This window comes from Stegodyphus dumicola, chromosome 8, assembly GCF_044657685.1.
Source record: "Stegodyphus dumicola isolate Sdum_Otavi_A_Nest chromosome 8, ASM4465768v1".
NCBI classification, from domain to species: Eukaryota; Metazoa; Arthropoda; class Arachnida; order Araneae; family Eresidae; genus Stegodyphus; species Stegodyphus dumicola.
The window spans coordinates 97,848,561-97,859,763 of NC_140775.1; the positions used below are offsets into that span (position 1 = coordinate 97,848,561).

General features: G+C 31.1%; 1 long non-coding RNA gene across 1 annotated transcript in view; it reads left to right on the forward strand.

The window, feature by feature from the left end:
- LOC118206069 (uncharacterized) overlaps window positions 1–10,921 on the forward strand; it is a 96,057-nt gene extending 85,136 nt beyond the window's left edge. The window contains exons 3-4 of the long non-coding RNA XR_004761122.2: window positions 783–962; window positions 10,765–10,921. This is a non-coding gene — a long non-coding RNA (uncharacterized LOC118206069). The remainder of the gene's footprint in view (window positions 1–782; window positions 963–10,764) is intronic.
- Window positions 10,922–11,203: the final 282 nt, after the last annotated feature.

Below are 11,203 nucleotides of genomic sequence, written 5' to 3' on the forward strand. Positions count from 1 at the left end.
TCTTCCCGTGTGAAGTTTTACTTATTCCTCAAATGAGATAACTGTCAGAAAAAATTATTTTATAAATAGTTATATTCAATCCAAATTAATGAAGTTTATAGATGGTTAATAAGTTAAAGCGACAGCTTTCATTATTAAATTATATTTATAAAGTTTAACAATACATTTAAATATTAACTTCAATTTTAAAATTTCAATCTTAATAATGCTTTATTACAATATTTACAATTTTTCTATTAAACCATCATTTAGCTTTGGCATATTTTCGTAATTTATACGAAATGGTTTATTACTCGTATGAATTTCTTTATTCAAAAAGAAGAATATATTAAATTTGTATTTATACGTATTTTAATTTTTAAAAAATAAACGATTCAATAACAAACTGCATAATAAGACACGGATTCAAATCCCAGCGAACGGATTTAGCTGCACGAACGTTTTCCTATCTTCCCCATGTTTCAAAGTCCCTTAGGAAGTCCTTCAGGGAAGCGTACCTTTTCTTAGGTGAATAGCCCTCGCGTTCTTTGCCAACACTTCCTACTAAAAGGAAAAAAAAAAAAAAAATCTAAATTTTATGACGTCAAAATCTTTTATAAATTACGATATTAATGTTTATGAAATCATAATAATACAAGTTCATGAGACTAACCGTTGGATATACCAAAACTGAAATGTTTTTAAAATTATAACTATCAGCTATATCACTAAAAAGAAAATAATCAATTTAAATAATTAAAATGTCAGTTTAATATTTCCTTCAGTTTATTTATCTATTGCAGATTGATTATGTGTGAAAGATTAAGTTAAAGATCTTATGCTGTGATGAATGGCAAGACTTTGAGAACTGGCTATTTCCAAGACTACGTGGAAGTGGGATGAAAGACCTTATGTTTCGCGCAATGGGTATTATTTGCCAAGCCATGTGGACGATGAAGCGAGGTAGCGAAATGGAGGATAAGGTAAGTTCATGTTTCTAACGTAAAACTTTCAAGTTTATGTCTGTGTTGTTTGAAATATTCTGATGTTTAGACAATTCGTTTTATTGAATCTGTTTGTATTTTTCAGATAGCTATAAAGTAATTATTTTGTCAGTTGTAAGATTTATTCGAATTCCTAAAGCTAAAAGAAGGTAAATTGTATACAGTATAGTTACAGAGAGTGAATAATAGAAGCAGATAGTTTATTCTGGACTATAATTCTAAAAAATATTTTGTGGATGCCTGATTCGAAATTTATGATTACAGAATTTGACTTTTTCCCCCAATGGCGAGCACTTACCTATAAAGGCATTGGCCAATCCTAAGGCCAGAAGTGGTGACCATTTTATTGTGGAGGCAGCTAATAGGCGGCCACCGTTACCTCCTGTGAATTGACAGACAATTTTACATTCATGCCTTCTCTGGGATTCGAACCCTGGTATCGCAGTCAGGCTCCCCTAACCACTATACCGTCTGGGCTGCTGAATTTAACCTAAAGTTTACTTGGAAAATTAGTTTTACTGATGTTCAATGAAAGCTGTCATAAAAAATGAATATGGGATTGCTTTCAATTGACATGTGTCATCAGTGTCTTCTAGTGGCTGCTTTGAAAACCACACTCTTAATTTTTTGGAGTAAAACATTAGGGCTGCTAGTACTTATCGGTATCACTGTTCTAATTCTCAAAAAAACAAAAAATAAAAGGATTTTAATGAACTGAAAATGAGTGAATGATAACCCATTTTCATAAAATTACAGTACAATTTAAATTGTATCTGTTATTACTATTATTATTATTAATAATCTAAATATTTCTTTTCCATGTCCTAAAAGTTTGAAAATTATTTCTCAGTTTACCCTAATACAAAACTATTTTTGCAAGAATGATTTCTTACTTTTGTTACTTAAAATGAAATCAGCATTTTTATTCTTGCTTTTAAAATAACAAACTAACAAAAATAATATAGAATTTAAAGTACATAATGGGTATGTAATAAAATATAAATGGGAGCTACGAAATCATTGATATTTCTTTAGATAATAAGACCAGATAAGCAAGAAAAATTTAGCAATTTATTAGGAAAATCGGCACAATAACTAGCAACACACAGCGCAAAAATTTTCCGGAAAGAACTCAGATATTTAGCAATTCCATCTTAACACAAATCGTAAGTTCAGCAAATCATTCTCAGGGTAAATCCTAACTAGTTCAACTAACCGCTAAGTCGTTGGCTGTTTTACATGTTCTACAACTGTTTCACAAATGAACTCCCCTCCAACTCTAGCTTCCTCTACATGCCCGATTATCAAGCGATAAGCTCGATGTTTAGCGGCTGTTGCAAGTAATTGCCGCAAAATGATACATTTTTGTTTGGCCCGAAGTTTTTCCTAGGAGACTTGTAAGGTGGTAAGGGGAAAAGCCTATGATATGATATCACTGGAAATGATAAAATTTCAGGTCTTAGAATTATAAGCGATGTGGTTGAGCCAGTCCGAAACATTTACAGTCTCCGAAAGTAGTCGCTTTGCTATTGATTCCCCACGATCCTCAGTCTAGTGATTGGTCATGGAAAGTCGTTTTCCTTTCTCGTGGGAGTATCTAGCAAAGAATTTGCTAAACACTTCTGCTGAGAGATAGGCAAAGTTCAAAATACATGAAAATAACATAATAAAGAAAATAAATATGTACATATATACTGCATGGGTACATCAGATGAGTATATACACAATTACAAAAGCATTATTTACTGCACTGAACTCCTCACCTCTTCGATGCGAATTTATACTCTGCAGCAGGAGATCTGGAAACTTCGGGAAGAATCGGTTGCAGGGTTTCAAAAATGTGTTTTTGAGAATCTAGGTGAAAAGTTGCGAGAAATCGCCAAATGTCGCCAGAGAAAAATTTTCGCCAAGGCCTTTCAGGAACGAAATTGCCTATACTTCGAGTTCTAATTCATATTTTATGTTATTCTTATAATTCCAAATATTATTATAATTATATTGCCATTTAAACGTCTATAGTCGAAAGAATGATACTGTGGACTTTAATTATAGCTACTGTATTAATTCCTTTTTTCGAACTGTAGATCATGCCCAAGGACTAGACAGTAGTTCAATAATATCATTGTCCTGCATCTTCTTCAGAAGCTTTCCAATTTCTTGTTTTGCGAATGGAAGACGCCGAGGATGTTGGTTGAGAGATGAATGGTTTCCAGTGTCTAGCCGATGTTGTGTCACATTCGTGGGATCAACTTTATTAGGCGACTTTGAAAACACATCTTTAACTTCTTCTATTAAATTATTTTCAGCTTGAATTTGTTTAGCATTTAATTTTCTACTTTTAGTTTTTAATCTTTCAATTCAAGAGGACTTAGCTTCAGATCAACGGAACTTCCCTCGATACTTGTCACAGGAGAACCTGAAGCTATTTCCTCCCATTCCGTGAAAATACGAGACCTGTCACATATATTCGAAATTTTGACCGGCCCATTTTCTTTTGCAAAGTTCACGAAGGCAGCTACAATTAAAGTCCTTTCGAACATGTAGTTTCCTTCCGTAAATCAGAAATCCCAGCGCACAAACTTTTCGTGAGTTTTTTAGGGCACCGCTGATGATACATGCTGTTCTTGGAGGGAGATTAATATCATAAGCAATTATCGTGTAGCAGCTCATTTCATTTTCATTTACTTCAAACATCAATTTTTCTTCATTAAATGTGCGCAATTCATTATTCTTGTCATCTAACAAATCTATCCTTCACAAAGTCAAGTCCAAGGAAACATGAATCGGTTATATCATCCACATATATTATATACATAAGATGCAAATTTTATGTGCACTGTCATTTTCCCATGCACGGGCATTTTCTCTACATTTACGATTTGTAATTTCAAGGATGATAGTATAGTAGGTGATCGTTCAATCGTCGGCATGTTTCAGCTCGTAGAATCGTTCAATCTGTTATCTACTATCAATGCGGGACGGTAAAACCGTTGATTTCTCCTTTCACGCTCCTCTTTCCCTTAAAAGTATTATGCGCGTTCCGCTAATTGTATTTACGTGAAGAAAATTCATTTGTGAATGTTTAATTTAGACAAAATGTTGAGCCAAAAAGCTGCTAACGTTCAGCCTGACACAACAGAGAAGTTGAACCATCAGAACTTTGCTTTCTAACAGAAATGATCTGAAACTGAGAGCTGGCAATGGATAAAAGAAAATTGCCTGCGTATAAATCCTAAATATAATTAGTTCTTTACATTTCTAATAAAATTTTTACCTTCTTATTTTTTAATATTTGTCTAATACTAGTACAAAAAATATGCGCAATTTTTTTCCTTTTAAAGTCTTTGGAATACTTACGATGATACCCCTTTAACAGTACCCTGTCCTAAAAGATCCTGCATCTTAATGGGAGTATTTTTTCCTTCAGATTAAAAATTGACCAGTATAACATTGATAGCACCTTTATACTGATGCACTCTTATTAAGTTTTCTGTCTTGGCAAACGATGGATGACTTACATAAAAAATACTAGGGCCTTTATGATGTCCGTCGATGACAGTTAGTATGTAACGTGCTTTTTGTTAATTAACCAATAACTAAATTTCTGATCTTTATGTAACTTTATTACAATTTCTTCTTTACGTATCCCTCACCAGAATGCAAGTTAGCTTTGACTGTATTTAAGAATAGGGTTTTGATCTTAGTAGGAGAGAGCTTCTAGGGTACTCGCGTCTGTTGTTAGCTTTATTTAAATGTAATGTTCCACTTATGGCATTCTAGGCAGCCAATGCTATAGACCAGGGGTTCTCAACAGGTGGTACGCAGGAGAAAAATAGGTAGTACAGAAAGAACCAAAGTATTTTTAATTATTAAATTCAAAAATTAAATACCTCAACATTCTGCATTAACTACATCAACACCCAAAATTTCATATTTTATAACACTTTAAAAGAATTTTTGATTAAAAAACTCAACGATTTCAAAGCGAGCAATGGCAACACTGTACGAAAAAAAAACATTTTAATCTCCAGCGCGCGAGACTGTGTATCGAAAATACTAAGGATATGCTTTTTTAAATATTTTGTGATACTGCTGTTGAATTGAATTTTACGGTTTAAGTGCGAAGAACATGATATTTAATAAATAAAGGGGACACACAAAACGTTAATAAACGCCCCCTTGGGCGTAAAATAAAATCTGAAAGCTTTCAGAATTTTTTCTAAAAATTTCTATTCAGAATTTGACAAATAATCATTGTAAAATGTAGTGGTGGTACTAAAGGTTTTCAGTTTTTGTTAAGATGGTACGCGTTAGTTAAAAGGTTAAGAACCGCTGCTATAGGCTAACACTTCAGTAGAATAACTGAGCCTGCTTATTCCTTATTCTACTGAATGTGCAGTCTTAGACTACAGTACCCGCGTTTTGAATTTAATCGTCTTTTATAGTTTAATTTAATAGCCACAAGTAGCGGTTAGTTTGTAACACAAGTTGTGGATTTTAAGCTTAGTTTTCGACTAAAAAAAAAATTTAAAGGTTCTTCAATACTTTGTGACTATTTAAGACGTAGCGATAATTTGCTATCTTGCCTAGTAGGATCATCAAGACTTAAGTTCCAAAATACAACAGCAAACTTGTAAAGTTCTACAGCAACAAAAAACTTATAAGTATTGTCGATAAATACTTCTGAAACGTAGGTAAACCTCAAATAGGTACAGAAGACAGTGTTAATACATAAATTTACAAATAGATAGCTGGAGGTCAAAGAACCAAGACTGATCGAAAAACCGTGCAGCAGAATCAAGAACTGGGCGTGACGGTTTGACTTGAGCTTAGAATGATAAATTATGGTCGAAATAGATTCAAAATCATTTATCATGCGTTCCCGTTGAAAAACATTAATTTAAATATGAGTTATTGTCTTAGGAGTTTCAATCGTCTTGTATTCACTTTCTAATGATTCTTGAAAGGTAGATGTATGAATAATATTCGAAAACTGAACATTATTATGTGGAACGATGAGTGCTCTGTTCTATCAAAACTAAAATACTGAAAACATTAAAAAAAGGCATAATTTCGGAAAGATTAGTGAAAAAAGCATTGTTGATTAAATAATAAAATAAAAAAATATATATTAAAATAATAATTAAAAATGCACGTTAAATTACGGAACAAATATTATGGTATGATAATAAAATACTTCAGAAATAAATTAATAGGCAGTTTGACCTTGAAATAGGATTAGTCACGTAACTGTGCAATTCAGATAGTTGGAATTGAATGTGTCTTGATATTGATTTCACGAAGTATTTGACTCAAATTTTGCAGCTGGTTAGCTTAATATGAAGAAAATAGACTACTAATTATCAAGAGCAAAATAGTTTGCACGATGCCTTTCAAAATGCTAGAATCATTTTTATGAAGTTAAAACTAGAATTTCAATTAGTTAATAACTCAGTTACAATGTCATTGTTATCCCAAACGAAATGACTACAACAGTCGTAAAATCGGCATTAAAATAAATTCAGATGAAACAAAAAGCAGACCGGTTTCTACAAGAAAACAATTCTGGGGTCTTTTATTATAAAGAAAAGGATTTACTTCAAAAATGTTTTAATAGGTAATTGATTGATATGCATTATATTTTAAATTATTCGAAATTGCGAGACTGCTGCCACTCAGAAAAATAAGGGCGAAAATTATCGTTTTCCCGCGTTTTTAATTAATATCTCTGATTTTAGCTAATTGTTTCGGGGGGGGAGTAGACCAGTCATTTCCAGGATCCAGGAAAAAATGTAGAAAGTTTTAAGACGATAGCTATAGTAGTGACTGAGTTATTAGATGACAAACACACAGTCATTCTTCTTTATATATAGAGATATCATGCCAATAGTTAAAAGGAGGAAAATCGTGAGTTTAATTTTAATCACATTTTTGAATCTGTAATTAACTAGCTCTTTTTATTCTGATAACGTTTTGTTCAGTCGATGAAGACGGACATCGTTAATTCACTTTTGGATTTTAACACTTATTTTCAAAACTAGTTATCATAATATAACTATTATCTGATTTACGAAAATTAATAACAAGTGAATTTATTATTTTCATTATGTGTGGAAAAGAAATATAAATTTCATTCTGTTATGTTAAATATTGATTTATGGGAAATTAACCTAGACACATTAATCAAAATTATTACTTTTTGAACGTATGAAGAAAACGGATGCCTCTTGTGCTCATTTGAAAAATGATGTGATGATGCTAATTAATTAATTTAATGAAATATTTTCACCTTTTTAAATTTTTCTGCGTATTTAGTATGAGAAATTTTACGAAGCAACTTATTTATATGTACATGTTTTATTTCTATCATACGTCTCTGTTCACGTATGTGATGCCTGAAATTGTATGAATTGTAAATTCGAACTGTTATTCGTGTTATAAACTCCTTTAAAATAAAGCCAACTTTTTTTTTTTTTGTATGGCATGCCACTCGTATCATATATATCGTGAATCCCAGTCAGTTTCTCTTACAATGAAGACATCCTTTCCCTTAGCTAGGTAACCATCGTATGGTTTGCAATAATTAAGCAACCTAAATAAACAAACCTAATCAAACCAAAGCTAGTTCTATGACGGTGACTTCTCCATTTTACTGTCTTCTAATTTCTGGTAACTATAGATAGAGCAAGGACGAGGGAACTCAAGTGCCTCACGTGCCTCAGGTGAATGTCAACGAGAGGCGGCAATTTAATTACGAAATTTTAGCAATACATTGAGAAATAAATTATGATAGTTATCTTTCAATTCTGAAACTTATCAAAAAGCACGTTTTAAAATAATAACTGTAAATCAATAAAAAGGAGGCTATGTTCTTGAGCACTTACGCAACTCGTTTTCTTCTTTGATCAGTTAACCAAATCAAATAAAAAAATTAATTAATTAAGGATTAATACTTAAACTGGGGTAAAAAAAAAGTCCTTATCACATGTTTTGTATACTCTTCGACTCATTAATTTATATTTACACAAAGTTCAAACTCATCTAAGGCGAGCATAATAGCCTTTTTAAGCAAACCAAATTAAAATTTATGTATGTTTTCGTGGAAGTTAGTATTGCAATAAAACGAAAAGTAAATAAAGCCTTGCAATAAATATAAAAAAAAAACTTTAAATCTACTTAAAACTTTACGCTTAATATAGAGGTTAATCTAATATCGAATGTTGGTGAAATGTTTGGCTGCATAGCTGTTTCCATTATTTCTCTACGAGCCTGTTTCCTTTAGAAAGTCCCACCCAAAGGCATCCCCCTTCTTAAGAAAACAGCGTAAGTTTGCAAGATTAAATAACACAAGCAAACGTAATAGAAAGATTACATATTTCTTTATAGAAAATGAGACAGAACATTATTGAAAAGTATGAAAATTTAGCTTTAAACATGAATATATCAACAAATATAACGAGACTTTAGAAAGAAATGTTAATAAATCAGATTGTGAAACATCAATTGATAAAAGAACTAGTTTCTTAAAAAAATATTCTTTCATAGTAGAAATGATGAATATTTTAATCTGAAAATTAAAACGAAGGCATAAATAATTATACGATATATCTTCCGATTTCCAATTTCTATAAATGTAAAAAATTAATGCCATTGGATTTAGGTAAAGGTTAAATTAGGTTGAATTCGGCAAAGCACACGAGGTCTGTCTGCCTGATGAGAGCGATACTTAGGTATTTTAGAAAAGACCAGCTTTTAATTTAACATTTAAATATCCAAATGATATTTCTTCAGAAATTTTAACACACGCTATTTCAATAATGCTAGTCGCTAAAATAAAATCAGATCTTTTTTGATAATTCAGGAATACAGTTTAATTATCTCTGAATCCGGAAACGGAGCTCAAAATATTTTTTTACGTTGGCAATTACTGGTGTTAAAGTGAAAGAAGCTTAAAATAATAGTAATGATAATAATAATAATAATAATAATAATAATAATAATAAAGGCAGTGAAGATTAATTATAAAAAAATTCAAAAACTGTCAGATTTTATATTATGTCCAAAGACGTGTTTTTTTTTTTTTTCATTAACATACACATACACGTTTCGAGAGCCTTTGGTCTAATGTTCTTTTGTATTAAAAATACTTAAAAACAGCCTATCTTTAGAATTTTTGATAGATAGTATCGCTCACTGGAGATAAAAGTGTTTTCTTCTGCACAGAGTTGCCATTGGTCGATATGAAGTCCTTGAGTTTGTTAATCAAAATTTCGTTAAAGTTTTACAAAATATGAAATAGATAATAAAACAAATTCGAAATTCAAAATTCGGGCTTTCAGGTACCCATGTTCTGGTGGAGAAATACGTTATTCAATATTTGATGAGTCTAGGCACTGTTGTTATTTCACAGTGCGAGAAACATGCACACATTTATGCAGATTCTTCATTATTTAACTTTTTTAAATATAATGCAGGGCGATAATATTTGGTTGCAGCAATTTGAAAAGTGGTACGTCGTTTATAGTGATTTAATGCAAAATGCCGTTTTGAAACTAGTATCCGATACTAATATCCGGAAGTAACGTCCTTTTTTTGCTGATGTAAATAAATATTTCAAATAGATCATTTAAAAACTTTCAGTGATAACAGGCGTTCGTATTTCAGGCGGACCGAAATTAGTTCTTAAAAACGAAAATTTCGTGAATAGAAATTTGGTGGAATATTCTGTTGGAGTTGGAAAATTATTAGGTTAGCCATCGCCAACCTAATAATTTTCATTATAATATCGGTTGATTTCAATCCTGAGTTGAATTTAAGTACAATGAATTAATCATTTTTCGTTAAATTTTAACTACTATTTCTGTAATTAAATTCTCCTTCATAAAAGCTATTTTGAATTTAAATTTAAATGCAGATAAAGTTAAAAAATGTACCAACATTACTCTTTGTTACACTTTATAACAAAGAAATGTGTTCTGTAAAGAGCTGAAATCATTGAAATCGCAAAACTGTATTTGTGAAAATCCGTGTCTTATTTCAGTACAAACATTACGAGCTTTGCAATCTAGATGTTTGGTTCAATAATAAGTTGAGCTGAGCAAGAAGAAATGGACAGTTTATTACAATTAACGATGACACACAGCAAAATAAATAGCTGTAAATACTCAGAAAAATCCTCCTGAGAGCATGAGAAATTGCATAAATTTTCTATGTCATTCACCGAGTAAAGTCTGATGTATCAACATTTAGAACCTTCATGACAATCAGTCCTGGGGTTTTGGAAATTCGTTTTCTCGGAACTCCCAGAAAACTGCCAAGTTCGCAAGAAATCCCCAAATATCGCAAGGTCTATTAAGAGCATTTTTGCTTTTGTCTTGCGTTTTGGTTGAGGTATTGTAATTATTTAAACGTCATCGGATTCAAATTTGAAAGATATACAATACTGTATAAGAAATAAACAATTATATACAAAAGGCGGACAAAAATTCAATTACATAAAATATATCCCCAAACCTAAAATTAAACAAATAAATAAAGAAAACAATGTGAAGAAATCCCCTGAAGCATCAATGCAATCAAAACGATTTAAGTATTTACAGAAATGTACATTGTTATAGATATTAATATCTATAAACGATTTGGTAAAATTATGTTATTGGCTCTGCTTATATTACTGAACTATGATTTTTACATTATTGTACTTGTGTCGTGTAACGAAGATATTTTTAATGCATCTTTTATTAGTAATTTGATTTAACTTCTAATTCTGTTTATTTTTTAGGGCCCACGAAAAAGCTTCGTGTCAGAGAAGCAAAAAAGATGTTAAAGAAGAAGATATACTGAAGAATTCACTTAGTTGGGATGAATTGCAAAATAACCTGGTGTTTAGTTCCTAAGATACACTGTATCTAATAAACACGTATTTTTATAAAAAAAAAGTGTCAGTTATTTTACATCTCATGAACGTATTTAATTAAAATTTACTATTTAAAAACTGAACTTTAAAAGGACAATGCAGGATGTTGCTTCAGTATTTTATTATTTAAAATGCATGAAAATAGGCTTTAGAGAAACTCATAATGGTTCTGTATATCTTCTCGTAATACTCATTAAAAATTAGAGAAATGATTTTATAAAATTTATTTCCTTTCTTATTGTTCATGAGCAGATCGAAAGTGATTTTCTAATTAACAAAACTGAAGTTAAGAAGTTTATAGCTT